Genomic DNA, 13,005 nt, shown 5'->3' with positions numbered 1-13,005 from the left:
GTCTGATTGGATGAAGTACTCTTGGCAATTTATTGAGTTTTGACATTATATTCCAACACTGCCTACGGTCCTTGATGGTTTCTTGTGACAAATCTGTTGTAAATCTTTTTCTTTTTTTTTTTTTTGGTTTGTTTGTTTCTTTGTTTTTCAGTCACACCTGGCAGTGCTCGGAGCCACTCCTGGCTCTATGCTCAGAAATTATCTCAGAAGGCTCAGGGAACCATATGGGATGCCAGAATTTAAACCACCGTCCTTCTGCATGCAAGGCAAACACCTTACTGTTGTGCTATCTCTCCAGCCCCCATACATCTTAAGGATGCTCATTTTAATATAATTTCGCTTTGTATTCTTGCTGTTTTAAGCATTCTATCCCATCTGTAGGATTTGTATTTGTGACTAGGATGTGTCTTCGGTGCTGTTCTTTGGATCTGTTTATTCTGGTATTTTTCAGGCTTGCAGGACTTAGTTGCATTAACTCTTTAGCTCCTCTGGCTCTGTACTTCAGGGAGGGGTCCACTCACCTGGTAATGACTTGTGTTCAGAGTGCTGATAGTGAGAGAATAAATTCTGCAAGGGTGGGGTCCACTCACTTGGGAGTGATATGCTTCCCAGGGCACAGCTGGTAGGGGAGTAGGCTCTGCTCTGTATAGAGTCTGCTCATCTGTTGGTAATGTGCATTTTGGGCACTGCATGTGAGGGAACAGGCTCTACTCTCAAGGCAGGATCTGTTTACCTGAGAGCAAAGTGCATTCAAGGCACCACTGGCATGGCTAAATTAGAACTTTTTAAGATTTATTTATTGAAAAAGTAGAAAAATTTAGACTGGGGAGAAGAAATAGATATTTTCTATAACTGAATAGAGAACTGATTACCAGGAACTTTATTATTCTTTCTGTATAGTTGCTTGGTTTCGGGGGAGGGGCCACATTCAACAATCCTTACATCTAACTCTAGCTCAGTAACTCCTGGTTGTCTCCAGGGACCATCAGGTTCTAAGGATCAAACATAAGCAGAGCATGTACTTTGTCCAGGTGAACTAATTTGTTAGTCATGGTTAGTTTATTTATGATGTTTAGAATTAGATGGTGTCCAGCTCATAATGGTACTCTGAAATGCAAATTGATAATAATAAATTTTATTAATATTCTAAAGGGAATTTTAGATGATTAGATTAAAATAGGATTTGGTGAATGACTGAGTGGGGAAGATGAACCACTGAATATGATTTGGACATTTCTAGCATGCAACTAAATGTTGGGTAGTAATGTCAGTCACTAATACTGGATTAAGTATTAATCTTTAATTTCAACCTTGAAGAAATTATGCCAAGTAAACGCTCTGGATATCACAAAACCTGATATATTTCCCACATTTTTTTATACTTCTATCAACAAATCTCTTACATACCAATATATTCTGGCACGAAGTAATAAGTTTTACATTAGTCCAGCCTTTAGATTGGCAAAGCCAATTTCCACACCTGTCAGAACTTCTTCCCTTTACTTCACAATTCTGCCTTATTCAGTGCAATTGTTTCCTTCATCACAGTTTTAATACCTAAAGAGAGAAAGAGAGAAAGCATGGCTGAATGAAATGACGGCTGTCTGATTTTGTTACAATATTTGCTGTAAAATCTTGAATGGCATAACTTGGTGCTAGAGTTTGAAACAGAATGGGAAAACTTTAATTGAATCTAATCTTCAAATAGCCAGAGTAATAAAAGAAAAATAAGGGTGGAATTTCATAGCAGTTCAATTCGAGAACTCTTGTAGCTGCTCAATTTGAGAACTCCACATAACAATTACCTGTATATTAACAGATCATAGGTGAGTCTCGATTTTTCACCTCAGTGAACATTTTTCTGGCAATAAAACAAGCAGTACTTTCTTTCCTTATTACAGTGAAACTGCCACTGGGCTTCATTTAATAAGAATTAACTGTGAATAAATTACAGCATCAAATTATGCACCATGACATGACTTGGTGTGAAAAATTTAGGCAGCTGCAAGACTCCTTGAAGTTAATTCAAGCTGAGCTCAGAAGAAAAACCCTTAATTACTTCATGGAACCCATGGATCTATTTTCAGTTCCTGGTGCCATTGGGATCAGAGTTTAGATGAATTACCCACAAAAGCACATGAAAGGCAGCAAAGGGAATGGACCACAAAAAGGGGGGTCAATCTTTTTTATTCTTAGATTTGCCTCTGATTTTATTACTAAACCTAGATTTACAAATTGCTTTGAAAAATTACAGATAGATATAGAAAAATCAACATTTTATATTTGGAAATAAATACAGTTATTAAGACCTACTAATGAAATCCTTGGTGTCAGTATTACTGTTATGTGAACCACATGTTACACTTTAAACTTAAGAATCATGTCAAATCTTTCTTTTATTTACAGCTTGACAAGCTTTTGTTTTTCAATATCACCAAGCTAAAAAATCCTTAATTGTAATAATTTCTTAATATAGTATATATATTATGCTTTCAACCTTTCATTACAGTTTTCTTTGTTTTATCATATATTGCTAACTTCTCTCTAAATATCTAAATATGATGTGCATAAATGATATAATACAATATAAAATTTATAATGTATTTGAGTTTGATCTCTAGTACTTTGAATCAGTTATTCTAGTTTTTCTAAAATTATATATCATGTTCATCTTTGCAATGTGATAAAAACTAAATAGTTCTAGCTAAAACTGATGCTTACCATGGTCTTTTAAGAGTTGTCTTAATTTTATTTTGGTGGCTATATACCAAATGCAACAGGCATTCCCTGCTGAATTTCTAGTTTCTTTCATATTTTTATTCATTTATGTGGGTGGTGGTCAGATCCAGCAGGGCTTATTCTTTCTCTGTCCTCAAAGACTAAATGTGTTTCTCTGGAATCAAACTGAGATAAACTGTGTAAAAGGAAAGTGTTATAATTGCTGTGCTATACTTCCAGCACCATAATGTATTTTAGGAAAAAAATTATTGTTGGAGAAAACAGAGAGATAGTACAGCAAGTAGAGTGAGCATTTGCTTTGTGTTAGGCCTGTCCAAGTTCAATTTCTGGCATACCTTTTGATCCAATGAACCCAGGAGTAATTCCTGAGTGCAGAGTGTAGAGTAATCCCAAGCACTGTCAGATATGGCCTAAAATCTAAAACTAAAATTAAATTATTATTGATCATGTTTCTTCTAATAGTAGCCTTCTTCTAGCCTTAATCATCTATTTGTGTCTTTTTATGTTGAAAATAATAGAACAAAACTTTGGAATACAAAAAGTATGTCTTCAATTGTGACCTAATCTAAAATTGCTCTTATCTGATTATTGATTTAATATTTAATTTTATTACTATTTTAGAAATAGCAATTCTTTTTTTGAGGGAGCAAAAGATTTGCTTTTTGCAATTCATTTAGCAGATGCGTCTCTCTGAGGGAAAATAGTACTCTATTTATAAACACCTGTAGGGTTTAGTAGCCCCTTTGTCTAGCCTATATTTTGCCATTTTTACAGAAAATATCACAGAAGTCTTTACTTAATGCTTTTCTAAAAGCCAGTCTCTTTGTATTGAGTAAAGACTTCCCCCTTTGTAAGAACTATGGCTACTGCTCTCACATAATTAAACTATTGAAATAAGGATTGAGACCACCTGAATAAATATAAATAAGTGGACAGAACATTTTAACTATAGAAACAAATAATATCCAGCAAATATTTATATTATTTGCTTGAAGAAGCATGACTTCATCCTAAACCCAAAAGCCTAAAACTTCTCTAACTTCTCCCTTTTGTGATATTTTGAAAATATCAAAAAGATGCTTTATATTGCTTCAGCCATTTTAATAAAATCAGCCTTCTTTAATTAATAGATTTTTCTGGTCATCTTTGCAAAGGGACTCACACTGCTTATTGATAAAGTTTCTTTCTTTTTTTTTTTTTTTTTCAGTGTCTACTGCTTCTCTAGTTCAGCCACCTAGAGATTTATGGGGCCATTGCCTAGGTTATGGACTAGTCAGCAGTTTCATCGTGGAATAGCAAAGTCTTTGGCTACGGCCCTAGAACTCAATTTGTGTTTGGTTTCTCAACAAACTGCTTTATTTAGCAACAAAATGCAGTAATTTTACTTTTTCAAAAGTCCTATAAAAACAATAAAATACAAAAAGGTATTTGAATCTTGGATTAGGAATCAATATTTAGTATTACATTTTTTTTTTACAATTTCTTTTTTTTTCCAGTTAATCCTAAATTGTAGTGCATCTTTTATACTTTTTCTTTTTTTTTTTTTTTTAACACCACCCATCACCAGTGCAACATTCCCATCACCAATGTCCCAAGTCTCCCTCCTCCCCACCCGACCCCCGCCTGTACTCTAAACAGGTTCTCAATTTCCCTCATACATTCTCATTATTAGGACAGTTCAAAATGTAGTTATTTATCCAACTAAACTCATCACTCTTTGTGATGAGCTTCCTGAGGTGAGCTGGAACTTCCAGCTCTTTTCTCTTTTGTGTCTGAAAGTTATTATTGCAAGAATGTCTTTCATTTTTCTTAAAACCCATAAATGTGTGAGACCATTCTGCGTTTTTCTCTCTCTCTCTGACTTATTTCACTCAGCATAATAGATTCCGTGTACATCCATGTATAGGAAAATTTCATGACTTCATCTCTCCTGACAGCTGCATAATATTCCATTGTGTATATGTACCACAGTTTCTTTAGCCATTCGTCTGTTGAAGGGCATCTTGGTTGTTTCCAGAGTCTTGCTATGGTAAATAGTGCTGCAATGAATATAGGTGTAAGGAAGGGGTTTTTGTATTGTATTTTTGTGTTCCTAGGGTATATTCCTAGGAGTGGTATAGCTGGATCGTATGGGAGCTCGATTTCTAGTTTTTGGAGGAATCTCCATATCGCTTTCCATAAAGGTTGAACTAGACGGCATTCCCACCAGCAGTGGATAAGAGTTCCTTTCTCCCCACATCCCCGCCAACACTGTTTATTCTCATTCTTTGTGATGTGTGCCATTCTCTGTGGTGTGAGGTGGTATCTCATCGTTGTTTTGATTTGCATCTCCCTGATGATTAGTGATGTGGAGCACTTTTTCAAGTGTCTTTTGGCCATCTGTATTTCTTCTTTGTCAAAGTGTCTGTTCATTTCTTCTCCCCATTTTTTGATGGGATTAGATGTTTTTTTCTTGTAAAGTTCTGTCAGTGCCTTGTATATTTTGGAGATTAGCCCCTTATCTGATGGGTATTGGGTGAATAGTTTCTCCCACTCAGTGGGTGGCTCTTGTATCTTGGGCACTATTTCTTTTGAGGTGCAGAAGCTTCTCAGCTTAATATATTCCCATCTGTTAATTTCTGCTTTCACTTGCTTGGAGAGTGCAGTTTCTTCCTTGAAGATGCCTTTAGCCTCAATGTCCTGGAGTGTTTTACCTACGTATTGTTCTATATATCTTATGGTTTTGGGGCTGATATCGAGGTCTTTAATCCATTTGGATTTTACCTTCGTACATGATGTTAGCTGGGGGTCTAAGTTCAATTTTTTGCAAGTGGCTACCCAGTTTTGCCAACACCACTTGTTGAAGAGGCTTTCTTTGTTCCATTTAGGATTTTTTGCTCCTTTATCAAAAATTAGATGATTGTATGTCTGGGGAACATTCTCTGAGTATTCAAGCTTATTCCACTGATCTGAGGGCCTGTCTTTATTCCAATACCATGCTGTTTTGATAACTATTGCTTTGTAGTAAAGTTTAAAGTTGGGGAAAGTAATTCCTCCCATATTCTTTTTCCCAATGATTGCTTTAGCTATTCGAGGGTGTTTATTGTTCCAAATAAATTTCAAAAGTGCCTGGTCCACTTCTTTGAAGAATGTCATGGGTATCTTTAGGGGGATCGCATTAAATCTGTACAGTGCTTTGGGGAGTATTGCCATTTTAATGATGTTAATCCTGCCAATCCATGAGCAGGGTATATGCTTCCATTTCCGCGTGTCCTCTCTTATTTCTTGGAGCAGAGTTTTATAGTTTTCCTTGTATAGGTCCTTCACATTTTTAGTCAAGTTGATTCCAAGATATTTGAGTTTGTGTGACACTATAGTGAATGGAGTTGTTTTCTTAATGTCCATTTCTTCCTTATTAGTATTGGTGTATAGAAAGGCCATTGATTTTTGTGTGTTAATTTTGTAGCCTGCCACCTTGCTATATGAGTCTATTGTTTCTAGAAGCTTTTTGATAGAGTCTTTGGGGTTTTCTAAGTAGAGTATCATGTCATCTGCAAACAGTGAGAGCTTGACTTCTTCCTTTCCTATCTGGATTCCCTTGATATCCTTTTCTTGCCTAATCGCTATAGCGAGTACTTCCAGTGCTATGTTGAATAGGAGTGGTGAGAGAGGACAGCCTTGTCTTGTGCCAGAATTTAGAGGAAAGGCTTTCAGTTTTTCTCCATTGAGGACAATATTTGCCTCTGGCTTGTGGTAGATGGCCTTAACTATATTGAGAAAGGTTCCCTCCATTCCCATCTTGCTGAGAGTTTTGATCAAGAATGGGTGTTGGACCTTGTCAAATGCTTTCTGTGCGTCGATTGATATGATCATGTGATTTTTATTTTTCTTGCTGTTGATGTTGTGTATTATGTTGATAGATTTACGGATGTTAAACCAGCCTTGCATTCCTGGAATGAAACCTACTTGATCGTAGTGGATGATCTTCTTAATGAGGCATTGAATCCTATTTGCCAGGATTTTGTTGAAGATCTTTGCATCTGCATTCATCAGCAATATTGGTCTGTAATTTTGTTTTTTCGTAGCATCTCTGTCTGGTTTAGGTATCAAGGTAATGTTGGCTTCATAAAAGCTATTTGGAAGTTTTCCTGTTTTTTCAATTTCATGAAAGAGTCTTGCCAGGATTGGTAGTAGTTCCTCTTGAAAGGTTTGAAAGAATTCATTAGTAAATCCATCTGGGCCTGGGCTTTTGTTTTTGGGCAGACATTTGATTACTTTCTTAATTTCCTCAATAGTAATGGGTGTGTTTAGATATGCTACATCCTCTTCATTCAATCGTGGAAGATTGAATACAAGAAACGCACCTGAATAGTCAGAACAAACATAGACTCAAAATAAAAGGCTGGAGGAAAATCATCCAAGCAAACAACACCCAAAAAAAAGCAGGAGTGGCCATATTAATATCAGATGATGCAAACTTTATACTTAGGAAAGTAGTAAGGGACAAAGATGGACATTTTGTATTAATCAAGGGATATGTACAGAAGTAGAAATCACCCTCCTAAACATATATGCACCGAATGAGGGGCCAGCAAAGTATTTAATACAACTGTTGACAAATCTGAAAAATAATATCAATAACAACACAATAATTGTGGGAGACCTCAACACGGCATTGTCAACACTAGACAGGTCAACCAGACTGAAACCCAACAAGAATATACTAGACCTGAGGAGAGAAATGGAAGTAAGAGGCCTAGTAGATATATACAGGACACTCCACCCCCAGAAGCCTGGATACACATTTTTTTCTAATGTACATGGGACATTCTCTAGGATAGACTACATGTTAGCACACAAAACATATCTCCATAATATCAAGAGGATAGAAATTTTGCAGGCTGCCTTTGCTGACCACAAAGCCCTGAAATTATATATAAACTACAAAGGGACACAGAAGAAAAATTTTAACACCTGGAAGTTAAATAGCCTCATACTGAATAATCAGTGGGTCCGAGATGAAATCAAAGAGGAAATCAAAACCTTCCTGAAAACAAATGACAATGGAGACACAATTTATCAGAACCTATGGGACACAGCAAAAGCAGTACTGAGAGGAAAATTTATAGCTTTGCAAGCACACATCAGGAAAGAAGAAGGGGCATACCTGAATAGCTTAATGATGCAGCTCATAGAATTAGAAAGTGCTCAACAAAAGGATCCAAAAATAGGGAGGCAGAAGGAAATAACAAAGCTGAGAGCAGAAATCAATGAAGTGGAAACCAGAAAAACCATCCAAAAGAGCAACGAAAGCAGAAGTTGGTTCTTTGAAAAAATAAACAAGATTGATAGACCACTGGCAAAACTAACAAAGAAAGAAAGAGAGAGAAACTTGATAACTCGTATTAGGAATGAAAAAGGAGAGATCACTACTGATATGGTAGAGATTCAAAGGGTAATCAGAAACTACTTTGAGAAACTCTATGCCACTAAAAATGAAAACCTGGAAGAAATGGATAAATTTTTGGAATCTTATAATCTTCCACGATTGAATGAAGAGGATGATAAAATTTTTAACATATTATAGCTACTGAGTTTTTTTCTATGTCACTTATGAGGTTTATGCGAATATTTAACACGTCTGCCAAACTGTTTTGTTAGTAATTGATACATTACTTTCTAGAAAATGAAGGAGAATTTATTAAAAAAAAAAAGAAAATGAAGGAGAAGACAATGGAGAGGAAGCAAGTAGGAAAAGAGAAAAGAAGGAAGAAATGTTCTAAGGAGGATGGTAAATAGTCAAGGCAAGAGAGGATATAGAAGGCAAGACAAAAAAGAAAAAGAAAAGAAGTGAAAAGACACTTGGAAATACAAAACAACAAAAGGAATGAAGGAAAAGAAGAAAATATGATTTATATATTTTTTCCTCTTAGTCCTCCACTTTATGAAAGTAGATTGTGACTTTCTGTCATTCCTAGTTAGAATGATTTTAGCTACAAAATAAAAACAAAAGAAGAACAAGAATGAGAGTGAGAGAGTATGAGACAGAAAGAAAGAGAAAGGAAAACTGCCGCATAGACAGGCTGGGGGAAGAAAGGGAAAGAAATGGGTTATTGATGGTGGGAAATATGCACTGGTGAAGGGTATTGTATATTGCATTACTAAAACTCAATCATGAATAAGTTTGTATTTTTAAAATAAAGTCTAAATGTGTTATGAAAAATATTTTTTGTGAAAAATATTGTGAAAAAAAGTCATGTATAGAGATAGATACAAAGACCTGAATGGTCATTTTTCAACTCCTTCTGCACAAAAAAGCCCTCCTTAGGGAACTTGCTTATTTCTACTGTAGCTCAGTCTATTGACAATGATTGACCAAGCTGGGACTGCTACAATATGACATCTGCAAGTTATAAATAATCTTTAATAATCAATTTTCTTATTAAGAGGCCGAAGAGAAAGCACAGCAGTAGGGCTTTCATCTTACAAGCTGCTGACCCAGAATAGATCTGTTTGATTCCCAACATTCCATATAGTCCCCCGAGACTGCGAGGAGTGATTTCTGAGTACAGAGCCAGGAATATATCCTGAGCACCTCTAGGTGTGGCCCCCAAATCAAAAAACAAATGAACAAAAAAACTCAAAACAAAACAAAACAAATTTTCTATTGAGAGTCTCAGTAGGTACTTATTTTCCTTGCACAAGGCTGAATTGGTTGGATCTCCGGCAACCCATATGATCACCTGAGCCTGCCAGGACTAAGTTCTGTGTGCAGAGCCAGGAGTAACCCCTGAGAACCCTTGAGAACCACCAAGTGTGGCCTCAAACCAAATTTAAACAAACAAAAAGATCTTATAGTCAGCTTTAGAAACAACAATATTCCTAGGAAACTGTATTGTAGAGTATTATACTCCTGTTAGAGTCCAGGGTGATTATAGTACCTGTGCATAAAACTACGGTTCTTTTTTATTAAAATGTTTTATTTATTAAGCATGGAACATATGCTAGAAATGAAGGAATTAGTCTAAGGCATAAACCAGTTTGTTAACCAAAGCAAAGTAGATTTAACAACTTCATAAGAAGCAGAAGCCACAAATTAATTTTCCCCACTACATGCATCTAATGCTAAATGACCCTTTATAATACAATCAAAAGTATCTTAAACTGTAAAGTTGGGATAGTTTATTGACATTAGGAGTTCTTCCAAGAATAGGAAGGTAAAAAACAAATGGATATGAACTGGAATAAACTTGAGAGGATTTGATAGTATTACCATTAAAGGGTTTAAGCACAAGGAGGGGAATTGGTAATGTAAATCCAGTGTTGTAATTCTCATAAACACTGGCTAGACTCAATTAAAGCGAGGTAGACATAATTCCAAAAGTTATGTCAAAACTGAATGTAAAAAAAATTCATTCTAAGTGGGGCATACATTTTGTGGGACACTATAAAACTGAAAATAATAGAAATAACATTCTTCTTCATCTTTTTCTTTTTGGGGGGAAGGGGATTTTGGGCCACACCTGGTGATGCTCAGTGGTTACTCCTGGCTATGAGCTCAGAAATCTCCTGGCTTGGGGGACCATATGGGACACTGAGGGATCGAACCGCAGTTCGTCCTGGGTCAGTGCATGCAAGGCAAACACCTTACCGCTTGCACCACCACCCCAGCCCCAAAAGGAACATTCTTGAGGAATAGCAGCAGCAATCAGAACCTGAATTCAGAGACTCAGAATTCCCAGCATATTAGAGAAAGTTTGATCTAAAATTAGCCAAATAGAGACACTGCGTAGTACTAGTGTAAGTTAGAAGTTTTAGTATGATGCTTCATAGCCCCTTGAGGGTTTGAGTACCACTAGAAATGCATTTGTCAAGCATAAATGGCAGCTGTAAACTATTTTCAAGTGCATTTTGTTAAGAAGCAAAACATTAATAAAGTTTTGGCTCATTCCTGTACTGGTTGGAATTTATCTTGCAGGTATGCATAGATAATTCCTCAGGAGTGGGGTTAAATAAATGATCATTAATCCTGAGATATGTAAAGGATGTGGAGTGGAGAGTGAAAAAGTAGTTTTCCTTTTAAAATATTCTGATGGAGATAAGATCACTATTTTCCTCTCATACCTGATATAGTAGAAGATAAGAGAAATGTTGACTTAAGTAGAGCAAAGCATGATTAATTTTCATGTATTTTTGTTTCTTTTGGGACAATACTTTACTGTGCAGAGCTTACTCTTGACTCTGTACTCAAGGATCATTCCTGTGGTGCTCTGCAGACAGTATTTAGTTGTACAATACTGATATGCTACATTTTAAAGAAGGACTTTATCCACCATACTATCTCTCCATCTTTTCATGACATTTTTATTAAGTTATTTATAGAAATATGTGATTAAGAATTAGAAGTTTTTATATGTTAAGTATAATAACATAAAAAAGATATACCTCGGGGCCGGGAAGGTGGCGCTAGAGGTAAGGTGTCTGCCTTACAAGCGCTAGCCAAGGAACGGACCGCGGTTCGATCCCCCGGCATTCCATATGGTCCCCCCAAGCCAGGGGCGATTTCTGAGCACATAGCCAGGAGTAACCCCTGAGCGTCAAACGGGTGGGGCCCAAAAACCAAAAAAAAAAAAAAAAAAAAAAAAAAAAAAAAAGATATACCTCTCTTTTACCTGACTTCAGTTGTTTGCTTTTCTTTATATTTCTCATCTTACACAAGATACTTGCATAACAGCTAATTTAGAAATAATGACTGTAACATAGAGCAACCCATGATGTTGGAACAAATAAAATTTATACATGTATTATTACATACTGATAAGCAGAGGAAAGCTAATTTCTGGAGACTATGAACATAATCTCTAAGAATAATGATGCAGATCATGATGGCATGATTCTATTGTATGATTCTATGGAGATAATAATAAGTTATACAAAGCAATTTGTATTTCTATCAGTAAGAGCCATCTTCCAAGATGAAAGGACAGCATAAGTTGTATTCTCTTAAATCATGATTGCTGCTGTGCTGTTGTGTTTTTCATAACTCTTACAATAGGTCTTAATCCAGTACTAACACTTAGCAGACCACAGCAATATATCTGCTGTGCTGTTTAATGTCAAAACATTAAAATTTTATGAATGACTACAAATAGATAACAAGTGCCGAGGCAGACGCCAGTTGCCATTGTTCAACAGTGTTTTCTCAGCAGCAGTTTTCTAAGCTTTGCAAACACATCTTCCATCTGGCAGCTGGCTATGTTTTCAATGTTTTCTTCTGTATAAAGTCCTTAGGCAATGCCATTTCATACAATTTGCTATTCAGACTAAGTGAATAGCCTATGAAAAAGGCCTTATAATCAGTATTATTGAGGAAGTACAGAAAATTATTTGCAGTGCTTTGAATAGTCCTTACCCACTCCACCAAAAACGTGTGTTTAGTCAATGAGTTTTTTATTTCACTTTGATAATGCTGGAGAGTCATTTTCTGCCCTTCCAAAGTCTTACAGTTTAGGTTTCACTATTAATCTGCATTTATAAACTTAACTATAATCTGAATTTAGTAAATTCTACTCTAATACTATGCAGTAAGTCCTGAAAATTTATGTAGCTTTTTGTAAAATCAGTGTAAGTACTATGTATGATATTCTGGTCCATTTGAATTATCATTGATGCAATATTTTACATCCCTGGTTTCATGCATCACACTATCTCATTTAACAATTGGGCTTGATGGGCATCCACTTTAAATTGTCCAGAATCATGAAAACTACTTTATTTTTATGATAATTAATATATCTCTATCTCAACACATACACTCTCCCTAGGAGAAAAATAATCATGTTTCATTTTTCTTCTTTATTCCTTCCCTCTCTCTCTCCCTCCCTCCTTCCCTTCTTTCTTCCTCACTCCCTCCCTTCCTCCCTTCTTCCATCCCATTCTTCCTTTCTTCCTTCCTTCATTCCATCCTTACCCTACTTCATTCTCTCCTTTCTTCTTTATCTCCATCCTTTCTTTTTCCTTTCTTTCTTTAATATTTCCTTTTTATATATAATTTTATATTTCTCTCTTTCTCTTTCTTTCCAAAGCATGTTTACTTTAGGGGCTGCTTTATGGGTAAGTGCTTGCCTTGTATTTTGCCAACACAGGATTGATTTTCCCTGAGCACAGAGCCAGTAGTATAATCACAAAGCACTACTAGGTGTCAGTTGTACCCCTCCCCCAAAATCCTTGCTTTAAAAATGAATCTTTTACTTTTTTGTTTTTGTTTTTGTTTTTGGTCCACAACTG

This window comes from Suncus etruscus, chromosome 1, assembly GCF_024139225.1.
Source record: "Suncus etruscus isolate mSunEtr1 chromosome 1, mSunEtr1.pri.cur, whole genome shotgun sequence".
NCBI lineage: Eukaryota > Metazoa > Chordata > Mammalia > Eulipotyphla > Soricidae > Suncus > Suncus etruscus.
The sequence above is the reverse complement of the archived record's forward strand: the minus strand, read 5'-3'. Positions refer to the sequence as shown.